At 39.7% G+C, this 14,140-nt stretch overlaps 1 pseudogene; it reads left to right on the plus strand.

Moving 5' to 3' along the window:
- The window catches only part of LOC125172712 (60S ribosomal protein L13a-like), a 55,105-nt pseudogene that overhangs the window by 10,051 nt on the left and 30,914 nt on the right, over window positions 1–14,140 (plus strand).

Genomic DNA, 14,140 nt, shown 5'->3' on the forward strand with positions numbered 1-14,140 from the left:
GGCAAAATTGGTTGGTAAACAAGTAACCTAATGGCCCTTTACAAAGTTGGCGTCATGGAAGAAGATGATCCGAACCATTTATGTTGTCTGCTTAACTTCAGAAGAAATCTAAAGGGGATTAAGGAATTTTAATGCATTTCTCTGAAGTACAAAAACAAGCGACTGATGGGATCTAAGATGGGATCCTGAAGACCAAGTCATGGTAAATAACTTCAGTTTGGAGTTTGGATATGATTCCAAGTTTTGAACATTGAAGAAATACCTAATCTATTGAATTAGTTTATAGTGCTTTCAGCAAAATATTTGCTAAAGTCCCTCATTATATCTTTGAGTTGTACACCATTTGAGGTTTCACCTGCTTCTCCCAGGTTGAATTGATTGCACTCTTCTACGGCCTCTGTACACTAATGCATGCCGGTAGCCGAGCACCTGTCATGTTACATTTATCTGTGAACATGTCTATCTTTCCCAACTTATAAACTCAGGTGGTTTTATTTATTTTTTCATCTTACATCTAGACCAAGATAAGGAATTCATTAAATTTTGTGGAATCAATGAATGAAGAGAGCTGCAAGTATATGTTTGACAGATTGGGACTAATCTTCCTGTGTTTTGTCTTTGAAATTGTTCAGCTCAACATTTTTATCAATAATCATAAGATGTGATTATCTAATTTATTCATGACAGAAGACTGGAAAAAATAGTTAACCTTAGAAATGACAGAATCAAGATAAAGGAGATCTCAGAGCTAGTGAAGTGAAACAATGGGAATGCATTAAAATACAGTATTTAGATGTAAAACATCAAATACTTGAGTACAGGATAGAGGAGAGTCGACTTGACCATAATCCACAGGAAGACTTTCTGGTGGTTTCAGTGATCCATAAAGTGAACACAAGCTAACATTGATCATGAGAAACCAAAATAGATGCAACAAGCTCAAGCTGTACTCACAGCATTCAACTTTCTAATCACCTGAGGCAATCCAAGGTCACACTGGGAACAGAGGTATCTGATTCAGGATACCATTTCTTATGATAGAGACAAAATGTAGAGAGTGTCCAGAGAAAAGTGATGAAGATGGTAGCTCCAAAATCCTTGGTCTAGTAGGAGCTGTTGAAGGAACAGTATGTTTTGTTTGGATAAGAGATGCCTGTGAAGCTATGTAATAACTGAATGACTGACATGCAGAGGAAAGAATACACTTGTTACTCTGTGTTATACCAAGGGCTAGAAGTAGCCCCCATTGGTTTGGGGAGGACTAGGAATACGTGTGTCTTTTCCCCATGAGAGTTTCAGCACTTAACATAGTGACCTTTAGGGGCTCAGTAAAACAATACCAAGTGGAAAAATAATAACAATTTGAGAAATAACTTGACTCACAACCCAATAGTCCTGAGTTCAAATCCAGCTACTCTACTCAGGAATTGTAAAACCTTGCATAAGTATAGGTAGCCTCTCTGCACTCACTTACACATGCTCAAATAGGGGTAACAGTACCATTTCAAGTGATTCACATGATTTTTATGACTATCAAATTAAATGTGATCATGTGAAAACTCTTTAAATATATAAAGTGTCATATATATGTAAAAACATTAAGATACAGCCATATTGAGCTCACTGTAAAAAAAGGGCTTTCCAGTTATTAAATCTTTTCAACAATGAAAAGGGTCACCTCATGAATTCACCAGCTCTTCGTCATTAGAAGTGGTCAAGCAAGGTTGGATGACATCTAACAACATGGCAGAGGTCAAGTTTTGCCTCATATAAGGTATCCAATTGGATGGCCACTAAGGTGCCTTCCACTGTTAGGATTCTTTAATTGTAGGCAGTACAATCCATCCTTTCTAGCCTAATTTCATCATTCCCCTATCGTCCATATGAAAATTTAAAGCATCTTCTGTAACTTCTCTCATTGGACTCTGAGATGCTTCAGGCATATTTTTCTCAGCCTATTTAATAATTACTGAGTTTGTAGCAACTCCAACCTTTTCACGACTTTCAAGTAGGCAAATTATTATGATCCTCCCTGGAGGTGACCTAACACATCTGAGGGAAGTGACATTCCCAGTAATAACAGCGGCTCATTATGACAGTAATTCTCACCCAGGTGAGAGAAAGAGCAATTCATTTTTTGGAGGGCACATCAGAATGGGATTGGGAAAGTGACAAAGTACTTCAGTACATTCTATCATGTCAACTTCTCCCCGCTTTAAGAATCAAAGGATCTATGTTTATTATTCCATTTGGCTCTATGTAACAGAAATCTTTTACAGTGGCAAAACTAGCGTGAGGTGCAAGGCAATGCAGTTCAACACTGAAGAAAACATCAAAGACCAAGACTGATTCTAATTGCTGGTTCTGTCATTCTTGGCATGTGGACAATCCTCCTGATCCTAAGATGGCTGCTCCATCTACAAACATGACATCTGTATTTCAAGCAGGAAAATGAGAGAAAAATGAAGGGGAAGAGGACAAAGCCAAGCCAGTGGAGTTTATCCCCTATTAAAGAGATTTCAGGGGTCCCTGGTGGCTCAGTTGGTTAAGCATCTGACTCTTGATCTTGGCTCAGGTCATGCTCTCACAGTTTGTGAGATCGAGCCCCACATCAGGCTTTTTGCTGACACCACAGAGCCTGCTTGAGGTCCTCTCTCCCCCCTACCCTCTTCCCTCCCCTACTTGCACGCTCTCTCTCAAATAAGTAAACATTAAAAAAATAATAAATAAAGAGCTTTCAATAAGTTCCAGGTGGTGGCTTTCTCTTACAGCTCATTGGAAAGGTGGGAGATTGAATATTTTAACTGAATACAACATAGTTGCCCCCAAATAAATCAGGACACTGTTTCTAAGAAAAAGGGAAGAATGGATAATGAGTAGGTGGCTAGCAGTGTCTGTCACAATTTCCTAATTCAGTTCAATTTATAAGTGTTTCCTGAGGAGCTACTACACAGACACTGTGCTAGCCATGAAAACACATAAAAGAAGACACAGACTCAGTTCCTGTAGGAGAAGAACTGCACAGTTCACATAGTTCACAGCTTCACAAAGTTCAACTTGTGACTTATCTATAATTAGGAAATAAATTGTATTTTAGCAAGCTGATAGAAGTTTGAAATTTTCTGCAAAGCAAACTACAGGAAGAATCGTTGGTTAAAAGCCTATTTCACCATGGGTTTATTGTAACTTTCTGGAATTTTGAGAAAAATACTACTCATCGTTAGGAGTAAAAAATATCTATTTAATAATACACATGCACCTGATATGAGTGACTGACTGAATTGCTAATCTAGCACTGAATTATTACATAAAATAATAGTAGGAAAAAGACTGACCATAAAAATGATTTCTCCTTTCCCTTTTGTAAATTAAAAGTTCAGAATTTTTATCATTTATGCTTTGACTATCACATGTTTTCAAGTTCACATTTCATGTGGACAAAGATGCCTTGGTGTGTTCCAGTGCTCCTGTTTGGGATGACCCTCCCCTCTCTCTGCTAATCCTCATCTCTGGCCCTCTTAAACACCTTGCTTTGTATTTGTTCCATTGCTTGCTATTTCCAGCACGGGCTTTGCTTTCTCAATGGATTTTAACACTGTGGGGGTAGAAGTCTTGCCTATTTTTACGTATTACTGGGTCTGATGCTCTGAGTGCCCCAAGTGCCTGTGAAGTGATAGCAAACGAGTGCATGCTTTCTGAGCTGCTGGGCGTTATCACATCCCCAGATAACTATTGAGGCAATAATTCAGGACATTTCATTCTGTTATTAATAACCCTTCATATTTGTGTAACTCTTTCCCTAAAGAGTTTTCCAAAGTGTTTTGAGATTATTGTCTGTGAGCCTCACAGCAGCCCTATGAGAGGGGTGAGGTGGCTGTTTTTATCTTTATGGTGTTGAGCTGAAAACTGAGGCTCAGAGAAGTTTAGTTGGGCAAGATCACACAGACAGTGAACTGGGTCTTAAACCCAGATCTCCTCATTCACAGTTCACTACTCAGTGCACTACACCAAGGTGTCTCAGTCTCGGTGTTGGTTGAGAAACATACCTTCCCATTGATGCTGTCATTTAGGGAACCCAGAAGCTCATGAGTCTAACTCCAGTTTGACATAATGCATATGACAGGTGATCCAGGAGACTGAACCCACTTCTCAAGCTGGTGAGTATAATCTTCTCAATACCATTTTCAGGACCATTTTTGAAGCTTGAACACTGGAACAACTTATGCTGAGCATTTGGCACCTGCTGCCAGTGTACAAGAAAGAGAGGAATGAGCAGACAGTATGGGAGCCCCTTGTCCAGATTCTCTCTTAGAAGCCCAAGATCTAACTCCAAAAAAGGAATTCCCTTTGCCTCTTGTCAGAGCTTAGAAAATAAAATTAAGGGCGCCCCTGAGCATCAAAGCACACTCTCCACCCATGTTCTTCTAGCTGCCTCCAGTCAGCCCTAAGGGGGATTTCCTTGGCAGTCAGCCTGTGAGATCAGCCTGGTGGTCACCATACCTCCTGGTCCCAAACGAATCCAACTCCATTCTTCACTTGCAACATGGGCAACACTAAGGAATGAGGAGATGAAAATATTCACGGTTCCTCTCATTCCAGAATGATTGCAAAACATCTGTTTACATTGTAATGGGAGACTTGGAGAGGACCTTTTATGAGATTGTAGTAAATAGGGACAAATAAACACATGGGAAAGATAAAAGAGGCAAATACCATAAGAGAAAGTCACTCTAAACCAAAATGTGTTAGGTCTATTAGTTAATTATTTAATTTGGAATGATCTCATAATTGACCAAGATCAGAGTTTTGTATGGAATACAAATAAAAGAAGATGTTTCTGCCATTTGATTAGAGCATGGATACCTCCCCCCCCCCCCCAAAGCATAACACCTTTGGAAATCTCCCTTTAAAATATTTTAAATTTCTGTGCTAAATTAAAGTTCCAATTTTAATAAACAACACATTAAAATTTTCCTTTGGAACCCAGTTCCATTTCAAGAACTCAACATTGCATTGTTAAACTGTTTAGAGAGATATTTTGACATTTGCAGGGTAGCATGAAGAAAAAAGTAGTCAGGAGGAGAGATACTGGGGTTCTTCTATTTTATAAATAAAAGGGCAACCTGGGACAAGAATCTTAACTTTTAAGGTCCAAGTTTTTTCACTGCAGAGAAGAATGGAGCAGGATAGATGGGCTTAAAGTCCTTCCTCATCATTATGATTTCTGGGCTAATAATAACTAGCCAAAGAACTGTAGACAAATCAGCCAAATACCTGCTAGTCAGGCATTATGACTCTAAGCAAACCAACACTGGCCATCTTGCAAGTCACATATTCCTTTGCAGGATCTTCATGGAAATCTTACTTCATGGCTTTATCATTCCTATTATATGTGTGTGTGTGTGTGTATGTGTGTGTGTGTGCGCGCGCGCGCGCGCGCATGTGTGTGTGTGTTTATGCTTTAGACAGACTTTATGTGGTTGCCTGAGGCTCTGGGCTCTAGGATTTATTTATTCCCCAATGTTTCTATTTGAACCCCTGGACATGGATATGTCTATCTCCCTCCACAGCTAAGGTCGGTGACAAAATGAATATTTATTGAGTGTCTCCTACATTCCAAGCACTGTTCTAGGTGCTCAGGGATACAGTGGGGACAAAGCAAACATTATGCCTACTTTAATGGAGTTTCCATTCTAATTTTTTTTAATGTTTATTTTTGAGAGAGAGAGAGAGAGAGAGACATAGTGTGAGTGGGGGAAGGGAGAGGGAGAGGGAGGCACAGGATCTAAAGCAGGCTCTAGGCTTCAAGCTGTCAGCACAGAACCTGACACGGGGCTTGAACTCACAAGTGGTAAGATCCTGCCCTGAGTCGAGGTTGGTAGCTTAACCGACTGAGTCACTTAAGCGCCCCATGGAGTTTCCATTCTAGAGTAATGAGACAAAGACACGTGAAGGGCAAATGGATTAGAAGAAGGAAGACAGGGAAGCAAAGGAAACACCGGGTAGAAGTACAAAGTGTTTGAACAAGAGGATGGTGAGTTTCTTTCAGAAACTTCTCCTCTCTTTTCCCCTTTCTTCAGTATATACATATCTTAAATGCTGTTAGCGGCCTGAGATATAGAAAATGGCATGAAATAAATATCTTAGGAAGTCATTGGTTTTGCCCCAGCCAGGTTTAGCTAGAGGAGTGCAAGGTTCTGCAAGGCATAATGCTGGATAAACCAAAGTTGGGAGTTTGCCAGGTTAGGACAATGGCTCAAAAGAGGGGCACAGGAAGTGAGGGTGAGTCTGGAACATCATACAATAAGAACAGAGTCAAAGAACTATTAACTTGGGATTGTAGTAAATAAATTGGAAAAAAAATAAGGAGGTAGTGGTCATAAAATGGTAATCTTGATATTGAGGGCTAGAAGTTTCCTAATTTTATGTTTCTCGTTCTTTTTGCCCTAGCACACTGCCGACTTTCAGGACAGTCTCAATTCAGCTCAACCTCAGCCCTTTTTTGGTCTTCCTGTACCAGTAGCTGTCCAGGAAAGTCTTGTAAGTAACTTAGACATCACCTTTTCCTGAGATTGGTATCGTCAGACGTAAACTATTTTTACCATTGTTTCCTCTGATTTCATAAAACTTTCCATTTCCAAATCACACTCAAGATTCAGAGCCCTGTTAAGCAAATGTATCTGCAAAAAGTTATGTGAAATAAATCAGCTGAATTCAAAAATTCCCTGCTTTCAATCTCTATTTTTTTTGGCTCAGAACATATGCTGTGGAAATTCCAAGACTTCCATATAAAAAAATTAGAAAAGATTGCTTGTGATTTGCCACATTATAACTAAAATGGGACTTAAGGAGAATATCCTGTTTTTGAAGACCTTGTTCCAGGATAAACAGGGTAAATATTAAGTGATTCTAATGTTTAAAAGGGAAATTGTAACACAAATATTACATCGTCCTTATGGAGATTAAACCATTTTCTAAAAATTCCCTAGGCAGTCTTTTAACAATCCCAAAGGGAATAAATAAGTAAGTGAGGAGAAATGCTGAATGTAAAAATAAAAGTAGACAGCTGAGACCTAAAAGATTTCCCACTTGAAGGATTTGGACACCTAAGAGTCAGTGAGTTCGATTAATTCCTCCGTTCCAGGGCTGATGCCATCTTCGCTTCAGATGACAGGAATCTTTAGAAGCCAGCAGGCACCAGGCAAACTGACATTTTCCATGCCTTTCAGGATTCTGGAGAAGAAATGTTTCAGTTGGCAATTTTAGTTTCTTCTCAAGACTGTTCTTACATGTTGTTGTTTTTTTTTTTCCCAAAGAATCACTACATGTTTTTTAGTTGTTGTTGTTGTTGTTGTTTCCAGATCAGCAAACTAGACAGAACTTAGAAGAAATTGTGCCACGTAACTCATCTTCAAAGCAGAGAATCCAGAAAGACCACTGTGAAGCTCTACTGGATAAAAGTTCCAAGACCATAAATGAGATGTTTGTGTTGGAAGATATCTGAAAATCAGCTAGTCCTGTGGTTCTCAACCAAAGAGTGGTGATCAGGTATGAGTGCTATTGCCAATAATGAATCACTAATAATAATATGTTGCCAATTGGAAGTGGTTTATTATTATTATTATTATTATTATTATTATGAAATGATTCATTTCAAAAAATAGATAAGATTGTAGGTAATTCCCATGACAAGCCCATCATGCTTACTCACTTGGATTCTGAAGTGCTGTCCTGATTAGGAGTAAAGAGGTGGGATTACAGACTGTTCACCTTGGCTTACTCATAACTCTCAGTCTGTCTTATCTATGACAGGGTGAGTAAGATAACCAACATGCTGCTAATTATTATAGTTGTTGCAATTAGAAAAAAAATGTGTTCAATCATATTGTTTTGCATCCTTGTGAAATATTAATGGGTTTCACCCAAATCTGGGTCTGTGAATGTTAAAATCATCCATCCTATACCACAATGAGAAAAATTAGAGTCTCTCTGATCAAAATCAACCCAATCAGATGTAAAAGCAGGATTCAGTGACTGCCAGGATCACAGTGAGGGGCCCCAGAGCCGGCGCTAGAACTCAACTCTCTTTCCACCAATCTCTGGTGGCTCCAGAACATCTGCCTTTTAGGGTCACACAGGAAAAATAAAATAATTTTTTAGTAGTTCCACTGAATGCCAACAGGAACAAGGAATGCATGACCACTTTGAGGGAAAGAGCATAAAAATAATTCTTTAAAGATCAGACATGCAAAAAGAATAAAACAGAAAATAGTAAGCTTATACAATGTAGAATTTGATGTGTTGTGGAAAAGGAGGGTAACATCTAAAATATTTCAGGGGCACCTGGGTGGCTGAGTCGGTTGAGTGTCTGACTCTTGATTTCAGCTCAGGTCAGGATGTCGCGGTCCCTGAGTTCAAGCCCCACCTAGGACTCTGCGCTGACAGTGTGGAGCCTGTTTCGGATTCTCTCTCTCTCTCTCTCTCTCTCTCTCTCTCTCTGTGTGTGTGTGTGTGTGTGTCTCTCTCTCTTTCTCTGCTCCTCACCCACTTGTTCTCTCTCTCTCTCAAAACAAATAAATTTCAAAAAATAAAAAAAAATATTTAAAAAATTAATAGCTGATAGTCAAACACATCCTTTCTCTGTCGCACTTAATAAGCCTATTACCTTATTCATTCTCACATTATCCCTGGGAGATAGGCCCATTTTACAGAATGTAAACAGCAATGAAATTGTGGCTTGGCTTTCCAGTATTATATAGTTGGAGGCAGTGTAGTTCAGTATAGCGGTGGATGACTTCTTTTTTCAGCAACCTCTGAGGAGTTACTTTGCCTTTCCAGGTCTTGGTTTCCTCATCCATAACATGGGGATAAAAATATTACCTACCCAATGGGATTGTCTCAAGGGTTACATGAGATATTACAGTAGAGTGAATAACCATTTCATGGTAAACAGAAAATAATAAATACCACTACTCCAGGGAGAAAGGGTGAGAAAGGGAGAGAAAGGGAGATAGTATCTGAACTCTGATTGGTGATCTTTCTCTATTGGATTCTGTTGAAAACTGATGATACACCATTCAAAATACATCATTCCTTTAATTATTTTAGGCCAATTACATGAACTAGACTATCTACAGTTTTGAGTCATGAAGAGAGGAAGAATAAAGAAATTGAGTGACTATACAAGTTTGTCTTATTCTCCATTTTCTGTGTTGCTGGTGTGTGTGTGTGTGTGTGTGTGTGTGTGGTGTTTATTACTGGAAAACAGAATCTTCTGGAATCCAGAACAGAAGGTTGAGGCATCATTTCAAAGGCTGCCATCACAAACTATAGCCTGGTGACAAGGTTGACATGGACAGATTCAGATCACTGCCGCAACACTGGACAAATGATGTTCTGTAACACTGGTTCTTCAAGTGTGGTCCCCTAACCAGCAGCATCAGCTTCACCTGGGCCCTTGTTAGAAATATGAATTTTCAGACTCCACCCCAGATCTACTGAATCAGCAATTCTGAACAGGGGTCGGGTGGAGGGGAGCGGCAATGTCTGTGGTCCTGATTCTACTAAAGTATGAAAACCACTATTCTCCAGAGAGTCCCTCCTAAAGAGATCCTCTTTTCTTCTTAGGCTATCCAATAAAAGGGACCAGAAACACATTTCTGTAGTCTAACCTGCTTCTCAACATAGAGCCTCCATGTGTGTTAACAGTTTTGTTCTGGAGAAGGTTAACCATAGAAAAATGTGTCAAGATGAAAGAAAACAAAATTTTGTGTTCTTCATCCAAAAAATTAGAAAATGAAGGCAAAGAGAGTCACAATATTCCAAGTTCCCATTGTAGTTTGCTTTTCCTGTAGGGTTAGTAGTTTAATAACTTATGAACTGGACAAGATCTTGGCATTTCTCTAGTCCAACTAGAGTCTCAAAGAGCCATCATGTTACCAAATAAGACTATTTGCAGCAGAGAACACAATTAAAACCCAAGCCTCTCCGGGGCGCCTGGGTGGCGCAGTCGGTTAAGCGTCCGACTTCAGCCAGGTCACGATCTCGCGGTCCGGGAGTTCGAGCCCCGCGTCGGGCTCTGGGCTGATGGCTCAGAGCCTGGAGCCTGTTTCAGATTCTGTGTCTCCCTCTCTCTCTGCCCCTCCCCCGTTCATGCTCTGTCTCTCTCTGTCCCAAAAATAAATAAACGTTAAAAAAAAAAAAAAAAACACCCAAGCCTCTGACCTAAAATTAGCTCACTGTTTTTCCAGTGGGCTAATACACTATGCTACTTTTTGAAAAATTAAAAGTGTCATGGCAACTGAGGGAACCTAAGAGAATTTTTCTGCAAAAATTCTAATCTGGCCTATCATTTAACCCAGTTTCCTAATGATGGCCTCACAGGCTCTGTAAAAACCGTTTGCCCAAGTGACTAATGACACTGTTATTGTTTATAAAGAGGCTGATTGTCCAAAAAGTCATTGAGGAAATTGTCCTAAATGTTAAGGGGTTAGGTGGTGAGTAGTAGATGGATCAAAAATGGTGGGGGAGAAGACAGGAATCTCTTAGATAAAGGCTTACAATGTTTTATACCTCCCACTCCCCAGACATATGCACCTGCATCCCAGAAGACTCTAAGGGGAGTCTCTTTCTCCCTCCCCCCAGGTTGAGATTCAATCATTGCTTTTGATGGAGTAAGTTTCCACTGTGAATTATAGAATGCATTCTCCCTTGTAAGAGAACACTGATTTAGCATCAAAGTTCAAAGCCCCTGTAAAAGACAGAAATGTCTGTGCAAGAATGTCTGGAATGACTGTATCAGGCTTTCTTGGGGACTGAGAACCTCGTGTTGATAGGAGAAGTATTGCAGTGTGGTCATTGGGACTGCCATGTGACAGTAAGAGAAGAATGTGGCAGTGCTGGGTGAAATAACATTAAAACAAGCAAAAGGATACCACATCAAGGAGTGGATTACAAAATACGGATGTCCTAACACTCAGATTGTTTATCATAAGGTATTGGTAAAATATTTTTGAGGAATCTACCATAAGGTGGCTTTGCACTATTTCCTTTTCCCAACAGATTTAAACTCGGTCTCTCTTTCCCCAAGCCCATGACGTCAAGCTTTCCATATGTTTCACATACAAGGGGTATTAATTTAAAGCTTCACTGCCTTTTCCTTAACAGATCTTCAGGATTCAGTCATCTTCTTAGAAATTCACCTCTAAGACCTGTGCCAACAAGTTGCATGCATATGATTGTCCCTCATGCTAACACAGAGGCACTATTTCTAGTACATCAGAAAACAGTTCAATGAGATCACTAGCATTGCCTTTAGCCAACATGGAACTTATATTTCCCACATCACTAACCTAGCTCTGTGAGCTGCTAGTTACATTATATTCAGGAAAGAGAGAGTGGTTAGGCAGCCCACAGGAAATATAATGCAATGAATCTAACCCACTTTCTAGTGTCAGGATAGGAAAAGTTAGTGGAAGGAATGTGATATGGTGCAAAGAACAGAGAAATCCCTGTAGTCAGAAGAGAAAGGTCTACTCTTACTCATGAGTGACTGTGGGCATATCCTTTAATGTCTAATCACCCCACTTATTCACCAACTTCACATACAAGAAAAAGTGGCACCCTCCCCCCGCCAAAAAAAATAAAAACCCTAGAGTGTTTCAAATATATTCTAACCTCATCACCAGCAATTCTACTGATGAAGTAGAATTAGACTCCAAAGAGATTCTCACATAGGTCCTGAGAGATCATATGCACGGATATGGACTTCAGCATCCTCCAGGGTGAGACAACCAGAGGAAATCTGGGTGCATATCCCTGGGGAAGTGCACAGGGGAAAAAAAGCATTTATCATTAAGTAAATTTATCCTAGGGAAAAGGTACACATTGTGTGGTGGTGAGAAGCAAGCCACTAAATATATACAAAGTAACATGGATGAATCTTAAATATATGGATAAATTTTAAAAAATTTTGAGTACAAGAAAATTTTTAAATAGAAATATAAAATGCAATGTTATTTATGTAAATTAAATGCACATAAAAGCACACCCATTTTGCAAGAATATGTGGGAACAAAAAGATACACATTGAATACGTTACAATGGCTATCTGGGGGGAGGTGGAATGGGAATGAGGAATAGAAATCAATGGAAACAATTTTTAAATAAAAGAAGAGTCTTGCTTTGACCAGTGATGATAATGTGCCATGAACTGAGGAAATTGTTAACTCAATCTTCTGCATCCGGTGTCCAGAAAAAGGAAAATACTTATTACACAAATGGTATTTGTCAAGAAGATAATTGCTGCCCTCTTGCTCCAAACTCTTCATCTCTTTCTTTCAACTCTTCATTGAGAAATTTCCCTTCCTCTGATCTTCATTCATCAACTATAACAATTCTTCTGTTAGAGAAACTAATATGAATAACTCTTTCATGTTGTTTTTTGTATCCCATTGTTTTATTCACCCTAATACAATTTTCTATTAATAGATAGAAATGCTTGAATAAAAGGCTCTCCCCTTTATGGTGGAATTTAAGGCCAAGGCAAAAGGGTGAACTATCTGGGAGCATAGGCAGTATTCCACTGGTACCAGGTCACAGACATCAACGGTCCTCAGAGATCTGTGACTATACACTGAAAATTTGAATCAGACCTCATATGATTAAAAAAAAAAAAAAGTATACCATAAGAGGCTGATTATTCTCTTCTCTATTTTTTTTTAATGTTTATTTTTGAGAGAGAGAAACATAGAGAGACAGAGCACGAGTGGAGGAGGGGCAAAGAGAGAGGGAGACACAGAATCTGAAGCAGGCTCCAGGCTCTGAGCGGTCAGCGCAGAGCCCAATGCAGGGCTCGAACTCATGAACCGCAAGATCATGACCTGAGCCGAAGTCAGACGCTTAATGGACTGAGTCACCCAGGCGCCCCATCTTCTCTCTTTAAAAGTTGGTTCAGAGTAGAAGTTTTCAGCTCAAGGCGGTCCCCCTATCATTCTTCCCCAAGACACACAGGGATCATTCAGTGACTATGTCTACTTTAATCTACTAATGCCTGTGAGACTTTGTAGGTGGAGCAAAAAAGTTAGCCCCAGGCTTTAGCAATACTAAATAAAAGACTGATTAAGAAAAATAGAGCTTGCTGGATGCATTGTCCAGAGAGCTGCCCTACAGTAAGATCTTTCCCACCAGGTACGTCAAGCTGCCTAGACTTCCGGGTTCCCCCTACCAAGGGAGTGAAGGGGTTACAGTGAGAGGCTCTCTTTTATGTATTAACAAAAGGGCAGGTGTTTGTAGGTGTGCTGCGGAGGAGGCTTCTGACGTTTCTTATTCTGTGGATTATGTTTAACTTGTCATCTTGTCATCTTTCTTTTGTGTTTTTTATATTCCCTCTTTAACATTTTCACCTTGTTTAACTGACTCCTTTGTTCCACAAGATGTTAAGGGTCATCGAGCTTTCATAGCCATTGTCAAGACACTGTCAGGAAGATCAGTCACTGCACTTGTTTTCTATCTGATAACTTCTTTGTAAAGTTTAAGGTATTAAGACAGTCTTCTTGTTCTTCACTCAATCTTGATTAGTCAGTCTTCCGGGTCTCATAAGGCAATGAAAGAGCATATCTGGCCTGCCCTCAATAAGTTTATCTTCCAAAATCTTCCAAAATAGTTTATAATAAGAGCATTTACAAACAAGAGTATTGACGCCGGGGCGCCTGGGTGGCTCAGTCGGTTAGGCATTTGACGTCGGCTCAGGTCGTGATCTCACAGCTCCTGAGTTTGAGCCCGCTTCTGCTCGGTGCTGACAGCTCGGAGCCTGGAGCCTGCTTCCGATTCTGTGTCTCCCTCTCTGTCTGACCTTCCCTGGCTTGCACTCTGTCTCTCTCACTCTCTCTCTCCAAAATAAATAAACATTAAAAAACATTTTTTTTTTGTTTAAAGAGTGTTGATGTCTCCTCTTCTCTCCCCAACTTTTACTTCATTTAGGAGCATTTCTGTAATAATTATTTGACCAACTTGCTCTATGACTTCTAAGAAAGATCCAGATATTGTGTTGTCACTTGCTCAAAAAATAAACAATTTTAAGACACAATTATTTCTGGTATTCTGTGTTAAGTGGTTGAATTTAATTTCAGTCACTGATAGG

Source organism: Prionailurus viverrinus, chromosome C1 (assembly GCF_022837055.1).
Source record: "Prionailurus viverrinus isolate Anna chromosome C1, UM_Priviv_1.0, whole genome shotgun sequence".
Classification (NCBI taxonomy): Eukaryota; Metazoa; Chordata; class Mammalia; order Carnivora; family Felidae; genus Prionailurus; species Prionailurus viverrinus.